Source organism: Aedes aegypti, chromosome 2 (genome assembly GCF_002204515.2).
Source record: "Aedes aegypti strain LVP_AGWG chromosome 2, AaegL5.0 Primary Assembly, whole genome shotgun sequence".
Lineage (NCBI taxonomy): Eukaryota > Metazoa > Arthropoda > Insecta > Diptera > Culicidae > Aedes > Aedes aegypti.
The window spans coordinates 252,002,434-252,020,104 of NC_035108.1; the positions used below are offsets into that span (position 1 = coordinate 252,002,434).

The window sequence follows — 17,671 nt, forward strand, 5'->3', positions numbered from 1 at the left end:
TTTAATTTAGGATCAGTAGCAGAAGTCTTAAGGGGCCGTCCTTGAACCACGTGGTCATGAAGAAGAGGAGAGACGGGCATGGCCAATGACCTCAGTCATTTTTTTTTTGTGTGGTCAAAAGTCTGTGTCCCTTTTCATTCCACTGAAAAGGGAAACAGCGAAGATAGGCTCGACCATCAAATCTACCAAAACGAAGTCCATGTTTGCAGGTAGATAACAAGGCAGGTCTAGTAGGGTGGATGCTGAGGTAGCGTAAGAAGAGGATGTGTTTGAACTTGAATTTGCTAAGGCTAACGAAAAAAAAACGGAAGAATTGAAATACTGAAAGCATAACGTTATGTCTGGAAATATTGAACTAATCTTTTAGAGAAATAAATTAACAATTTAATGTTACAAGACATGACCTTGTACCCGAATGTCAAGAAAATTCCAAATTAGACAACAGCATACAATTCTAAGAACACTTTCAATGCGCGATTGGCTGGTTAATCATTCGCCATCTTCAGCTGCCTTCCGTTGATTGTGCTGCCCGATCGAACCCAACTCGCGGAAAAACAAACATCAAGTGCACCAAACGAAACGTACATATCTGCTGCTGCCAATGTGTAGTATAATTGCATTTTTGCATCGTATCGTAGCTGTCGGGAGGTTCTGCCCGAGATCGCGGGATTCTTTTGTGTTTATTCAAACGAAATGAGGAATCCTCCGTCCTTGCTTGCGTCTAGACACCCCGACGAAGAAGACGAGACCATCAACTCGAAAGACGATCAGCTCGTAAAGACAATTGGCAGGGCAGAGTCCCGGAGGCGACGGAGGAAGATGTTTGATTTTATGAGTAGAAAATTATACGCATTGTGAGTCGGTTATTTCGATCGTTTGCGATAGTTATGCTCACTGAGAACATGAGTTTAACGATTGTATTCCGATTCTTGCGGCGGTGCTGTGGTGGACGGATGCTGCGAGAATGCTGCTGACCGGTGTCAAAGACAGCTTGCCGGGCGATGTAGAAGCCATTGTATCGTTATTGTAAATGGATATGTTTGCGTGATAGAACATGGCAGGTAGTCGAAGACGCAAGTATACTGACGATGCAAGGCTAAATCATCTCTCAAAGGAGATGAGTTGGTTTAATCAACAGCGGAAAATGTAAAGAAAATCTTTTATCCATGCAGACATTCAAATGGTGATTAAGGCAGTAAATAGGCTGTAAAGATAGCTCATATTCGCTATTCTTTCAGACTCAGCGAATACAATGTTCCAAACAAAAGAATTAATGACTCATATATGCCTTAGGATATTTATCAATTTAGATCGAATTCCCAAAATGCTGCCTTGGGGAACACCAGCTCTGACAGGAAGTCTTTCAGACCTGGAGCTCTGATAATCAACCTGAAGTGTACGATTTGACATATAACTTTGAATTATTCTAACAATGTATGTTGGAAAATTAAAGCTTTTTAATTTTACGATAAAAAATGTCGTATGCTTTTTCTATTTCTAGAAGAGCAAGACCAGTAGAATAGCCTTCAGATTTGTTGGAACGGATCAAATTTGTTACACGTAAAAGTTGATGAGTGGTCGAATGTCAATGGCGGAATCCGAACTGTTCATTGGCAAAAATTGAATTTTCGTTGATGTGGGCTATCATTCTGTTCAAAATAACTTTTTCAAAAAGTTTACTGATAGAGGAAAGCAAACTGATTGGACGATAGCTAGAAGCTTCTGCAGGATTTTTGTCTGGTTTTAAAATTGGAACAAACTTAACATTTTTCCATTTGTCGGGAAAAAAATGCTTATTGAAAACATTTGTTAAATATATCAACTAAGAATGATAAGCTACTTTCTGGAAGTTTCTTGATGAAGATGTAGAAAATTCCATCATCGCCAAGAGCTTTCATATTTTTGTTTTTTTTTTATAATAGTTCTCATTTCTTCCCAAACAGTCTCCCAGGAATTTTCGAAAACGTTCTCCTGATTGAGAATATTTTCGAAGTGCTGAGTAACTTGATTTTCAATTGGACTAGTTAGTCTTGAATTAAAACTGTGCGCGCTTTCAAACTGCATAACAAGCTTTTAAGCATTTTTTGCAATTTGTTACCGTCGTTGGGGGTGACAATGGTTCAAAAAGGGATATGTGCGATTTATTTTTTGAATAACTATCGCAATTTAACTCCAATAAACTTCAAACTTGGTATGTATGTACTTTGATGGTACATTAACAACTGTTCAAAAAATTAAAGACAAATATTTATTCACAGCGGCACCACAAGTAAATGAAAAATGACCCAATCTCACCCCATAGAGGGGGTGACATTGGGTCACTGTAATTAAAATAACTTGTTTTTGAGAATATGATTTCAAAACCATTCACAACTGAAAAATATTGATAAAAAAACGATGCAAACAAGACAAAAAGATATCTAAGATATTTCACAAGTATGATTAACCCACTTAAAAGAAAGATTATACAGAAAATTGAAGAGCTATGAGAAAAATATGTAAACTCAACATTTATCGTCAAGTTTACATACATTTTCTTGGTTTTTCCCTCAAATTGTCTTCAAAGTCTCATCCCCGTTGCTATAAAGCCCATTCAGTTTCCCCAAAGGTGTACTGAAACAGTGATTATTTTAATCCTTCGCAAATAGTTAAATTTCGGTGCGACATTCCACGATCAATAAATTTCAGGCAGAAGTTGACGTCATAATCTCAGTATTTCAGCGATTCAACTCATTTGTACTTCCTTGAGATGTTTTTATTATATGAAAACACTGATAAATAATCAAATTTAGAAAAAAAACACCCTTTTGATAAAAATTTACGATGTTGCTGCGCACGAAACACAGTTGCTGGTTTGAGAAGTTGTCAAAATGCGTTATATTGTTATTCAATGCACGGAATACTCAAGTAGACTTGTTTGATGTTTCAGAGATGCTGTATATAGAAAGAATAAACACATCTTAATGAAAAAAGAGAACACCCGGCACCGTAAAATGTCAAAAAAGTGGACTTGGAATTTCATTTGCTATCGTTCTTGCTTGACCCAATCTCACCCCCATTTTCAATGTTTTAGACATCGTATCGAAAAAAATGATTTTTTTGTGGGAAAATCAAACAGATTCCGGAAAATACCTTTGATGTGTAATAAAAAGACTTTCATCATTCTGCTAATACAACGATAGAGGCTAGAGTACATGCGTGATATTTTGTACAGGAGAAATTTAATGTTGTAAATTTTATCTAGTTTCAACATGCAAGTTTATTGATGTAGTAAACAGAAACTACTATTTCTAAAAATGTATATTGTTATGAATTATGTGTAATAATATGTTCCCTAACATATGAATTATTAATTTTAGTAATATCAGCGTTTTTAGCTGAAATATTTCACAAAACATATTTTTCCGTTTTGACCCAATCTCACCCCCTAGACCCATTGTCACCCCCATCGACGGTAGTAATAATTTATTTTCCTCTTTCAATGCCGGTATTGGCTTCTGAGGTTTTTTCAAAATTTTAGATAATTTCCAAAAAGGCTTAGAGCCAGGGTTTAATTGAGAAATTTTATTTTCAAAATTTGTGTTTCCTCATTGAGAAAAACGTTTCATGATTTTTTCCTGCCATATTATTTTCATAGCAGGATCGCGAGTGCGTTGAAATTGCCTTCTCCTCGCGTTTTCAAATGGATCAAGAGTTTAAGATCATGTCTTAAATCACGGATTCACATTTTGAAATCGTAATGCTCCTGGCTTCAACAATGGAATTTGTTAAAATTTCAAGAGCATTGTCAATATCAAGTTTTGTTTGTAAAGAAATATTGATATCGAACCGATGACCGATGTTTGGCATTAAAGTCGCCAATGACAAAAAATCTGACTTATTGCGAGTCAATTTTCGCAAGTCAGTTTGGAGCAAATTAACTTGCTGTCCAGAGCATTGAAAAGGCAAATAGGCAGCTATGAAAGTATATTTACCAAGCTGTGTTTCAACAGAAACACCTAAAGTTTCAAAAACTTTAGCTTCAAATGACGAAAAAAGTTGATGTTTTATACTCCTATGAATGATGATTGCAACTCCCCCACATGCCCCATCAAGTCGATCATTACGATAAACAAAAAAGTTGGGATCTTTTTAAGTTTGGATCCAGGTTTCAAATACGTTTCAGTAACAACTGCTATATGCACGTTATTAGCTGAAAGAAAATTAAACAGCTCGTCCTCTTTACCATTTAAAGAGCGAGCATTCCAATTTAAAATATTTAAATTATTATTTATTGGATCCATTAGAAAAAAGTAATCCAATAACAATTTGATTGGTACATTTTACACCAACTTGGACTGATTCAGTCATAGTGGTGGCTTTGAACATTGCATCAATCATTAGATTCAATTGTTCAGTTAGAAAATTAAAATCAGAGGCAGACATGTCACTTGGAGTGGGTAGACGAAGAGGCGGAGTAGAAGTTTCCTGTGGCGGCCAGGTTTTTTCCATGTGATTTAAAACAATTAGAACGGGTACTCACAGTATGTAAAGGGGAGGAGTTCAAATTACCTGCTACGATATCGGCAAAGGATTTTCCTTGGGTAGATACATTCGAAATTAAAATATTCGAACGGCTACCCGACGGATTAAAATTAGTTTGTGAATGAGCATGTTTATTATCTTCCTGATGGGTATGAGTCTTGTTCAAGCGATCGTTAATTGAAAAATGAACATTGTTCGATACTCTACCAGGGAAATTCCGGAAACGACCGTTAGCGTAACGGATATTGCTGTTCATTTGCCTGGCACGAGCCTTGACAACTCGCCTACGCGAAGGGCAAGCCCAAAAATTGGACTTATGATTGCCCCCGCAATTGGCGCATATGAACTTATCGGTATCTTCCTTCACTGGACAGACGTCCTTAGCGTGAGAAGAACCTCCGCAAATCATGCTTTTAGCATCCATTCGGCAGTTTTTTATTCCATGACTCCACTTTTGGCACCGACGCTACTGAGTGGGGTTCTGGTAATTTTCTTTAGGTTTCTGGAAATGTTCCCATGTCACACGGACATCGAACATAAGTCTAGCTTTTTCTAAAGCTTTAATATTATTCAGATCCTTTTTGTTAAAGTGAACTAAATAATATTCTTGAGAAAGCCCTTTCCGAACAATGCCAGATTGGGTTCTCTGTTTCATAATGATTACTTGGACTGGGGAAAATCCAAGTAAATCATTTATTCCAGTTTTGATCTCTTCAAGTGACCTATAGTCACTTGAGAGACCTTTCAAGACGACTTCGAACAAACGTTCAGTTTTGTCGTCATAAGTAAAAAAAATGTGCTTCTTCTCTTCAAAATGTTTGAGAAAAAGTTCACGATCTTTAATAGTTTCCGGCAAAACGCGACTAGATCTCCTGCCTAAATCCCCCAAATTCGGAACAACTGACCACAATAGGCGGCACTCTTTATGCTTTCTCACTTGAATCAAAGAGCCTGGGCTAGAGACTGCTTCGATTTGGTGTTCGGAACATTTGTCTAGAGCATCGAACTGATTGCTTATTTGGATGCAATTACCAACATTATCCATTTCACCCTTGGAAGAAAGTTCACATTCCGGAGAATCGTCCTTTCTTCCATTCTTGCCACGTTTAGTGACAGTTTTAAATCCCACTTTTTTGGAAGGAAGTTGTGAATTCAGATATTCACCCTTCCTTTTGTTTGTAGTTGCAACAATGTTTAGTGAATAAACGAAAGAAGACGTGACCTCCTAAGAGGTTTTTTTTTCCCAAGACGATGTCCAAGAAGGATTACCACCATTCGGAGATTTATAGAATATTTTAATTGGTATCTTCAAAATGTTTTGGAGTTCACCAAAATCTTATTTTCTTTCAAATATCTCACCAGAAATTCTTCGAAGGTTTTATAAACAATCTGCAGTATATCGATCTATAGTGGAATCTGACAAACGTCTTATATGGAGTTCAAAAGGATTATGCCAAAGATCTGCCGAGTTTTCTTAAAATAAATTCATCCAACAATTCTAATACGTCAAAGCATTTCTAAAGAGATTGTTGAACATATTTCCCAGGAGTTCTGGCTGGGATTTATCTATATGGTTTTCTTCCGATTCTTCAAGGAATTTCTTCAATAGTCATGCCAGGTTTTGTTTTCAGAAATCGTTTCTCGGAGTACCTCGAATTTCTTCAACCAATCGTTAGTGTTCTAGCCAAGAACTGGCTGAGAAGTGCATAAGGATTTCTCCAAGTATTCGTCTAAGATGACGTCTTTGGGAATTTTTCTGCATATTTGCAGGGACTTTTTGTGCATTCGCTCTTGATCTTGGTCAGTTCAAGGAGTTCAATTAGAAGATTTATAATTTTATGAATCACTTCTAAAATCTGTTTTGTTATTTTTCTCAAGATATCTATAGTTATTCTTCAGAGTATATTTAAAAAAATGCTCCTTATAATTCGTTATCCTCTTCAAGGATCATTCCAAAAAACCCCATCTGTCATTTTCTCTGGCAATCCTTGATGAAGTTCAACCTTAGACTAAACAAAAAAGTGTTCAGAGATACCTCTGAGAACTCCTCCGAAAACTTTTTGAGACTTTATTAAGTAACTGTACTAACTTTCATTCCGTAATTTTGACACCAAATTCTTTATGACCATCCTGAGAAATGCCACCAAAAATTGCTAAGATTTTTGAAGGACTCCTACATGAATAATTTTCAGGAGTTCTTTAAAGAACTCCAAAGAAATTGCTCCAGTAATTCTTCAAAGTAATTTGTCCTTATTTTTTTTTGAATATTATCCCTGCAATTCTTCTAGAAATACCTTTTGAGTCTGAGAATATATTTAATATTTCCCCTGTCAATATTTTCTGAGCATTTCTTCTCAGATTATTCTAGAAATTCTTCCAGGTATTACATACAAATTAAGAATGTTGAGATTTCTTCGTGAGATTTCCCTTAGAACTTCTAGGAATTAAAGGTATTTGAGAAATTTCAAAAAGTTCGTCGAAGTTTCAAGAAAGGCTTCGGAACAATAATTTAAGAATTTAGTTAGAAATGCCTCAAGTGAAATACATAATTTGATTCCATACAGGAATTACATCTAAAACGTATCACGTTGATTTGCCTAGAAATTTGTCAGGAATTCTTCCAAATATGCATTGGACATAATTTCAGTGTTTTTTTTAGGATTTAATCCAACGCTCCAGAACATAAAAAAAATCCTCTTAGAAATTCAAATTTTTTTTTCATATTGCTTCTTGGATTCCACAAATTCCTGCTTTTTATCATGTTTACTTCCATTGATTTCTTTCCTGATCGACAACAATTTTATCAAAAGTTCTATTAAAGATATCACTGAGAAAAACTCTGAACATTATTTTACAATTTCCTACATAAGTCCTCCATGGCAAACATTCTATGCCTCTTTCAAAATAAAAAATAGCAAAAAAAATTTTGTAAAATCCATGGAGAATTTTCTAAGCAACCCCTGGATGGATTTTTGAAGAATTCTTGAGAAAAATTGTGTATAAATTTGTTGATGAAATTGCGAAAAAAAAGCCACTTTAAACAGGAATTCCAAGCTCTGCAGAAACTGTTGTAACTGTTTTGAAAGGTTTAAAAAATATGTAGAAATACGTAGGAATAGACATATCTCTGTAGAAAAATTGGTGATTTGAAAAAAAAATCTGAGATTATTGGTCTAGGTTTTGTCGTAAATTTTGAAAGAATCCTAAAAAGAAATGCCATGAAAAAAATATGTAGGGAAAAGGAAAAGAATTCCCAGAGTTTTTCTCTAAAATCTCTAAAGAACTTTTGATTAAATTGTTGTTGCCCAGGAAAGAAATCGATGGAAGAATTCACGATAAAATTCAAAGAAAATTGATAGCAGGTCCCATAAATTTACCATTTCTAAAAAAATATCTTGAGTATATAAATAAATTGGAGTAAAAATTAAGTGATAATACGTTAAATTTTCTTTAACTCCCTTTATTAGTAACAAAGCTCATCAGTTAACATTCATTTTAATCTAGTTATCATCGTCAAATAATTAATAAAAATAACAACAAATAATTCGTTCGTGTCGGACGTCATTTCGCCGCGGTTCAACTTCAACTCAGGTTAAACGATCGGTAAACGCGCGAACATCGTTTGATTGAATTAAAAACTTGTGAACTATATTTTATAGAATGTTTCAACCATAAGTGTTAAAGAAGAGATGTTTTAAAAGTTTGGTAACTCCCCTGTTGTAAAATAATATAAATTTATCGGTGCATAAAACGACTGTCCGGAAATATGAGCCAATGCTTAAAGACCCGGACATTATCTAAAAGACCCACGTTTAACTAGTGTAAGTGAGTTTCAGGAATGAAGAAATACTAGAAAATTTGAAAAATAACAATGGAAAGTGAAGTGAGTTATCGGAATTCTATTGATTGTGAAAAAAAATCGTGTATTGCTCTCATAATAACAGTTCGAGCCACATCGAATGTAGTTCAAGCCACAAGCACTTAGACTCAGGTAATGTTACCACTTATATTACGAGCGTGCTATGTTTTTAACATTGTAGGGCTAACGCAGACATCAAGTCTATTAAATGTTAATATTTAATTGTGTGTTGAAATAATTTTCTTTAAAATTAAACGAATATTGCATGCTATTACACAGATGTCCGGATTTTGATTCAAAAGTGTCCGGATTTAGAGACATCGTGTGCATGGTTTTAGCCAAAAATTTCATCACTTTCGTGAAGATCTTGCTTGAAATAATAATTAAAACAATAGTGCATTAAGGATTTTCTAAAACAACTCACTCATATCAGAGTTTGAAGATTTGTGTCGACTTAAGCGTCCGGGTATTGATGCACCACGGTAATTTGAATCTTTTGACTTTCTCCATTCTGAACTGTTGGATTAGGATTTCGCCTTGCCCACTATTGATATCCATCATATTTACACGTTTTATGCAAAAAAAGTACAGAAGTTGTGTGTAGTGATGGTTTTGTGTGAAATTTGTGATTGAACTTTTGAGGTAGCTTGCCCTCCCCTGATGGAAATCCTGGCTACGCCCCTGAATGCCCCTGCTTATGCCGCCGCAGGTAACTTTTATTCCGTCTTCTCATCAACGGAAAATCCCAACGGGATATCATGTGCCTACTGCTAATAACTAGAGATGGTCGGGTCTCGGGTTTCCAAACCCGAAACCCGACCCGAACCCGAACCCGACAGGTTTGGTGAGAATTGTGAACAGAGTAACAACCTAACAGCTTCCCTGTGCATCAGAAACGATGAGTTCACCATCTTTTCAAACTCGGGTTTTATTCTGGTTTTTCTTACAAACATTTTTCGGGTTTCGGGTCGGGTTCGGGTTTACACAGCAAAATTTTTTCGGGTTCAGGTCGGGTCCGGGTTTGCTTTTCAATTATTGTCTCGGGTTCGGGTCGGGTCCGGGTTTGAAGAAATAAAAAAGGTCGGGTACGGGTCGGGTTCGGGTTTGAAAAATGTGAAACCCGACCATCTCTACTAATAACTTGTTTCCCTCTGATTTTGATATTTTAACTGAACATTGTAATGAAATAATTAATGCAATGTTCAAAACCACCACTGTAGCTGAAGCAGCCCAAGTTGGTGTAAAATTTACTTATAAAATTGTTATTGGATCACGTTTCTCTGATGGATCCATTTTTTATATTTTGATTTGGAATGCTTGTTCTTTGAAGGGTAAAGGGGACGAGCTGTTTAATTTTATAACAGTGGATAACATACATATAGCAGTTATTACTGAAACTTATTTGAAACCTGGACTTAAACTTTTTTGTTTATCGTAATGATCTACTGGATGGAGTATGTGGGTGAGTTGCTATCAAAATTCATAGGTGTATGAAACATCAACTTTTTTCGTCATTTGAAACTTTATGTGTTTCACTGGGCAGCAAGTAGATTTGTTACAAACTGACTTACGGAAATTGACTCGCAATAAGTAATTTTTTTGTCATCAGTGAATTTATGCATAAGCATAAAGCATAAGCATAGATGACCGTACAATTCGTAGTTGCTACTCCGTGATTGACCAGAACAATCGAAGTTGCACAGGGAATTAATGAATGGGGCTTGGGATTAGCTTACCATTCTTCAATGTGCACAAATCGAGAGCTCAAATTTAAAAGTCAATAACGGCGCCGGCCACGTCCTTACGGTCATCGGGGAATGGAAGGAATGTTAGTGTGACTACCGTTGTTACTAGAGACCGAGATCACCTCTGCATCTCCACGGTTGTCATGGAGAGGATATTGGGTTAGTGGGATAAGGTAAAGATCTGGGAGTCACCAATGTTTGGTGATGCGAGCCATGATATAATCACGCCTAACCGGATTCGCGAAATAATTCGATAATCGCATTAAACGCCGAACAAGTGTTCGTCACTCGCCCACGCAAGAGCAAGCGACGCGATCAATAGATCAAACACTACTAGCGATCCGCGGCGCTTTTTCATTTCTCTGAGCGAACGACGCGCGACAAGTTTGATCCTGCCCCCATCGCCCGCCCCCGCAGGAGCAAGCGTCAAGGTCGAAGGATCAAACACTACTTACGAACCGATCACTTTTTCACCGCTTCACTACCGACGCGCGACATATTTGATCCTGCCCTCATCACCCGCTCCCGCAGGAACCAGCGTCAAGGTGGAAGGATCAAACACTACTAACGAACCGATCACTTTTTCACCGCTTCACTACCGACGCGCGACATGTTTCATCCTGCCCTCATCACCCGCCCCAGCAGGAGCAAGTGTCAAGGTCGAAGGATCAAACACTACTCTATTCAAAAGATGTTTTTATTAATGACGAAAACTGAAAATTACATGTATATATTTTAAATTATATGAAACAGGAATAATGCCGACACTTGTAGTGACGAACTATACATAGTTTGTTTGAAAATTACATATGAGTATTACTGTGCATTTTGTCTCTATATGGTACAAGTTTTAAAAAATACGTCAACATTCACAATGTCGAACAATTCAAAAGATAATTTTTAATAACGTATAAAAGAGTCAAATATATGTATATTGAAATTGTATAAGAAAAAAACATAATGCCGACACTTATAGTGACGAACCATACAAAGTTTGTTTTAAAATTACTTAAAAGTTACGCTTTCAAGAAAATATGTGTTATCACAAGAATGAAACGAACTCACCAGTTGGTAATCCATCCTCGACTGAACACAAAACAAATACTGACAGCAAAACTTCTTGGCGTCCCGAAAACAAACCGTCTTGCTTGTGCCTTCCAAATACCTACCCAGCAAGAAGCTCCAAAACAGAAAAAAAAATCTTAGGAGCCGAAAACACGCGCGAAACCGTGAGCCAAATCTATCGGACGACGCAAAACCGAACTGTCCTGCTTGGGCTTCACGAAGCACTACCCAGCAGGACGCTTGGAAACAGGAAAAAAAAAAAAAAAAAAAAATTCCGGCGACGAAAACATGCGCGAAACCGTGAGCCAAATCTATCGGACGACGCAAAACCGAACTGTCCTGCTTGGGCTTCACGAAGCACTACCCAGCAAGACGCTTGAAAACAGGAAAAAAAAAAATCTCCGGCGACGAAAACATGCGCGAAAACGTGAGCCAAATCTATCGGACGACGCAAAACTGAACTGTCCTGCTTGGGCTTCACGAAGCACTACCCAGCAGGACGCTTGGAAACAGGAAAAAAAAAAAAAAAAAAAGAAGAAAAAAATCCGGCGACGAAAACATGCGCGAAACCGTGAGCCAAATTTATCGGACGACGCAAAACTGAACTGTCCTGCTTGGGCTTTACGAAGCACTCATTTACCAAGCTGTGTTTCAACAGAAACACCTAAAGTTTCAAAAACTTTAGTTTCAAATGATGAAAACAGTTGATGTTTTATACGCCTATGAATGATGATTCTTTTTTTGTCATCAGTGAATTTGATGCAAAACATCGCTCATGGAAAAAATTGCAAAGCAATTCCAACGGCAGAATTTTATTTGTTGAGTTCTCTTCAGGATATTGCTCACTAGATACATTGAAAAGTACCACCAATGGTGGTAATACTAGATGCCATTGAACAGTACCAGTAATCAACCTCATAAAACCTATTTTCTTGGTTGTTGCAGGTCAAGATCGTAACCAAAAAAGCTCTAAGGCCTACCGAAGTAAACAATGGTAGTTGTTAAACGGTTATGGATTTTTTGCTGATTACTTCGGAACCATTGCCAATGAAAGATGCCTTGGTTTACTGCGATGAACAGTACCGCGTTGTAGATTGCTGTTCACCGATAGCGGAACAATGGAACTTCCCGCGGGAGTATCATATGCTTTCATTTCACAGCGAGGATCATAAATTTCCCCCACCATTCGACGTGGCCCGGAAGGGCGCTGAAATTTAAGCACTTCCATTCATCGGTTGTAAAAAATGAGCGGGAATTTCCTTGAATGGCTTACAGCCGAAAGATCGCTGCCGTTAGATAAAGTGGGTGTCGGGTGACATTGTCAAACTGGCAAAAGTACCGCTACACGGAAGAAATTTATAGCGGATCCCCAACATCCGAAAGATGAATGGGTCCATTATTGGAAACACTGATACTGATTTGTTTTCGTCGCGTTCGGAGGTCACAACCTAGACTGCTACTGCCGGCCCCTATCGATCGCTCTTGATCGCACTTACCTGTACACCGTTCCTCTCCGTCGCCCTCGAATCCTGGCTTGCATTTGCACACAAAATGCGCTGGTAAGTTGCAGCATTCTGCGTTCTCGACACATCGAGCGGAGATCGCGGGATCTTGGCATTCGTCAATATCTGCGAATAGAATGGAATGATCATATCAGTATAAATGTACGGGGTCAACTCTATGTAGGTATAAGCGTTCTTTTGATCCAGTTTCGTCGAAGGGTTTGGAGCGAACCAGCAACAATGACGTGTGGTCGATGATCAACGGGTGATCGCGCCGTTCAATGCCTATCGGTTTACCATGTGACTGCATGTGAATGAGGGAAAGGAACGTTGGAGGGTTTGGGGACCTATCGCAGCTGCTGGTCGGTAATTGAATTTAGTGAATAGGCACATTTTATTGTGGTCGCGTGATGCCTGAGATAGTAGATAATGGAGGTATAATGATCTGGTGGTTAGTGTGATAGGGAATTGATTTAAGCCGCAGTAAGATAAATCGATCGATAAAGGGTGATTTCCGTTCAGTGAGCTAACGCTGTATAGTGGTTGCTTATAACAAGATTTGTGTGCTATTAGAGGACTCGATGATACAAGTACTCGAGCGATTTTGGTAGTCGTTTTAGGTTTTATTTTACTGCGGCGGTCAATCAAGCTCATGCTTAGACTTATGCTACTGGGATATTTTGCCTAGTTGTTTATGAACAAGTCTGAACTATATCAGCGTCATATGTTGGAGTCTAACGCCTTGACGTAGATGAGAGCGCAAATGAGTCACTGGCCTTGCATCAGGTAGCTGTCATATCGTCTCTATTTTGTTCCTTTCCCTCAGTTTTTCATTAATAATTGGATAAAGAGTAATAAAGCAAACAATCCATGACTACGCAACGCGTATAATCAAGAAATTTTTCGATCTTTCCTGTAGAAGAGCTCATAGAGCAATAGATGAAAATCAGATTCTCTCCACATGAGATGGGAGAAAACGAAATAATGCTAAAGGTATAGCTTATGAATGCTTATGTGCTAAGCTTCATTCTTAGGATTCTAATAAGCTTCCTTCCATTGCCATATTAGTATTCAGTCACGAACTTGACATTTGATCATTGAAACGGAAAAATAACAACTTTATACTTTCACTAAAACGGCACGAAAGTAAACATACCATTATTAAAACAACTCCATTTAGTGCCAGCCGTTAAAAGCCAGTCTATCTGCCCTTTGCGCGCGCATCTAAGCAACCCAATTTCCGCCCGTGACCCAGAAACGTACCGACGCAACCCTGACCTACTTTGTTAATCCACCCGCTCCCTTACAAGATGAAGCCCAGCTTTGGAATTAGATCAACGATGCCGCCGCCAGTCTTTTTTTCTGAAAGCATCACAATTTCCCCCATCTTCCCCCATCTTCCCCCTTCAGAACACGTTTCTCCATTACAATTACATAAAACAAGCACTTTCGAAAGAGTTGCCTCGGTTTTTGCCGACCGGCCGAGTGTGGCGCACTTTAGGAGCGAAAATACGGCGAACGACTTAAAACAAACTGTTTATGGCGTTTGATAATCATCTTTGGCCTGACTCGTACCTGGACTCGATCCGCGTGGCACATTTCTCCGCTGGCTGGTCCGACCTTAACCGAAGAACCGAGCTAACGAGGCTTACAACAGCGACCGTATACGACGTGGGCGGATTATGAGAGATGCTCACACGACGATGGGCCGAGGCTTTTGTTTCTTCGCCGCGTAGCTTCTTCAGGCTGACCGTTGCGACGACGACGACTTGGACTACGAAGATGATGATGATGATCATGTGGTGTGGAGTCTTCCGCCTGACTCTTGTACCACCGCTTGATTCCCCCCATCCGGGACTAATGGGATTTATATGCAAATTGTATCCCTCCGCATCTAGTGGGTTCTGATCGCGGGAAAACATAGTAGCAAACCCTGGTGTGAGAAACGAGACGACGATAAACGTTGCTGATGCCTATGGTCGTTCTCCAACTCCCAGCAAGTCCGCGAGGTCAACTATTTGCTCTAGTTCTGTCAGCCGGACACCGCCTCGTCCCGCCTTCCCCTTCTCCATTCACCTCGGACAATGTGTGCGCGCTCGTTGACCCAGAAAATTTCCCGCACTCGACCGAATGACCGTGCAAGATGTGGATTTTCATGCACGAGCATATTGACGCGAAGAATGACGCGTGACCCCATCTCGGCAGGAGGGGAGAACAAACAGTAATGAGTTTTTTCTCACCTTTCGTGCAGCATCGGTCGTCGGGCTGATTATCGCTTTTGTCTAGGAGGCGAGCGTGATGTTGATGACGACGCTTGTAGCCATCAGTTCCTCCCGTCAATTGACCGAGCTTATGCCACTCAATTATGCTGAAGCAGGAAGCCAATCAGTACGTGGCGAGACAATTGAGTTGTGTTTTTGTTCGGGTTTCGTTGAACTTGGGTGTAATGATCGTTTGGGGTCCTACGAGAGGATCGAGCGGTGCCATCCATGGGTGATAATATTGTTTGTTCTTAAAAATTGCACAGTTTGGCCACTAGATCATTACATACATATAGAGTAAGGTGGGGCATTAGTGGAATAATCAACATTTCCAAAAAACTAAAGCCAATGAAAAGAAATAAATATCACTTACTGAACCTTTAACAAATTGACTACAATTTTACTAAACCAACAGTTTTAAAATTAATTGTCTTGAACGAAGAGTTCGAATCTAGTGTGGGGCAAAAGTTCGCTGGCTGAAACACAAAATATCGATACTTTTATAACCAGCATAGTATATACTAGCCATGAACTTATGTTTGCAGATCAATAAATACTAAATTTTCATAACAAAAAATGGCCGAAACAGGGTTAATTGTAATATACGCAAAATAGCAATTTTATTTATTTTACTAAGACGTAACATTTTGGTGACATTTTTCGCACAATCAAGCATATTTCGCTAACATCTAAAGTAATATGTTGGTTTAAGGCAATTTAAAAATTTTCCCGCGAGTTTTCGCTATCGAACCACCATGCCATTTATAACATTAGTCTTATGAATTGAACTATGAATCTTAAAAGAAACTCTTGCCCTCCTCAAAATTTTGCCTCATTTCACTCTACACACATCAAAAAAAATCATGGGATTTATGTCTTTTAGGATGCACATGAAAGAAGTGAGCCGAATGACGTAAATTTGTGTCGAATTTCACATGCGTTAGTGTCTGATTCGGGAAATGTCGATCACAGTTCCATCGTTTTCATACCCTTTAACATGTAAAATTACATGTTTTGTTCAATACATATTTAAGTACACGTGTTTGTGTCGTTCCATCACTGTCACATCATGTATCGTTCAGTCATAACCAGAATTACTTCCACAGTAATTTTCATTTTTTTTAAGAGTATACGTTAACTTGTATTTTAGATTCAGGTAGGACATCATCATTCTGAAATTTGAAGGAGCCTTCCGGGGCAATATGTGTAGTTTTTTCTTTGAATTTATAAAACTTACTTAAAATATGCCTTTTGCTTCTTTTCCTTGTCAATTTAAGGTTTGCTTGTTATTTCAGATCAAATTTCAAGAATTTATGCAGTTTTCAAGGGGTGCTTATTACACCCCATTGGTGAAACCGCTCCGACTACCCCTAGTTTTGATAATTTCATAACATCATAAAATGTTTTGTTGATCTTGAGTAGTCTAAGGCGCTGAACTCACGTTTGATTTTCCATCAATCCATCACTTTTTCATCAATCCAATTTGGTAATTTCGTATCCAGGATAATGCTACAAAACATAGTCAACCCCTTCCATCACAGTCTTCCTATGTGCCCCGGCATATTTGTCATCATTCTCATTGCCCGGAATCGAGCATTGTTAAGGGACCCATGGCAAGATAATCGATGCATGATAATGGACGAGTGTTTACCGACCTCATTAAAGCTTAGTAGGGAGAGTACCGGGTACCCCCGTTGGTTTGAACGCTTTTAATATGAACACTTTTTAATTTGACCCCCGCAAATCTGCACACCGTTCAAATTAAACATGGTTTAAACGTCATTCTACTCATCGAACAGAGTAAGGTGAAATAGAAGATTGTGAAATAGAACACAGAATCAAAACAAAACAGCAATTAGGTAACTAGAAACACGTTTTGAAACACGGAATGAATCGAACTCATCCGTTCCTTGATGTTACTATGACCTAATGTTCAAGCTTATTATCCTTCTACACTTGTAGAAAATTACCGGAAAGTTTAATTAGTGCGTTCTGGAAAACTCTGCCCTATGTCAAAATACTCCTTGAAATACGCCTGAAATCCTTCTAAGAGCAAAATGCTCACTGGAAGTATTAATGTGTCCGTGTCAATCAAATTAAGTATACTCATCGTAATAATCTTAAGAAGGACTTAATCGACGTAAGGACCTTAATAATTAAGGCTTAATTATCGGGTATGTCTCAGTGTTGTTAGAAACTCAAATACTCATAACTCACGATTGAAATATTCGAGGAATTCAAACAAACGCACTCCTCTAACAAGTAAATGATAATCCTGTTAATGGTGACAGTTTACGAGTACCGTAATCCGGGGTAACATTGATCAGCGGGGTAACATTGATCGGGATGACTCATCTTGTTAAACGTTCAAATAAAGATTTATTGAAGAAACATTTTCGAACCATGAATGGTGCCTCTCTTTCGTATATTCATAAGCTAATGATAATTAAGGTTTTTGCCAAAATTGCGTTTAGTTCATGCGCAAATTTGTCAACTTTTTGAAACAATGATTTCTATCATTTTCACTGACACTACCGAAAATTCATGCCTCACATGAGTTCTGCAGACGATGTGATCAAGGAAAATGCGGGTGTTACTAAAAATGGCATCACCGAAAACGATTCCTTTGTCAAATCTTTCATAAGTATATTCAATTAGGCAACATTAACTAATTACTATTACGAATGTAGAATTTCATGAGGAAATTGCCTACTT

At 38.1% G+C, this 17,671-nt stretch overlaps 2 protein-coding genes across 2 annotated transcripts in view; one reads left to right on the plus strand and one right to left on the minus strand.

The window, feature by feature from the left end:
• The window catches only part of LOC5576948, a 109,741-nt gene extending 96,889 nt beyond the window's left edge, over nucleotides 1–12,852 (minus strand). The window contains 1 exon segment of the mRNA XM_021844802.1: nucleotides 12,690–12,852. The gene's annotated coding sequence lies outside the window, so the exon portion shown is untranslated.
• Nucleotides 1–17,671, plus strand: part of LOC5576949 (acyl-CoA synthetase family member 4 homolog) — a 388,950-nt gene that overhangs the window by 119,484 nt on the left and 251,795 nt on the right. The window lies entirely within an intron of this gene.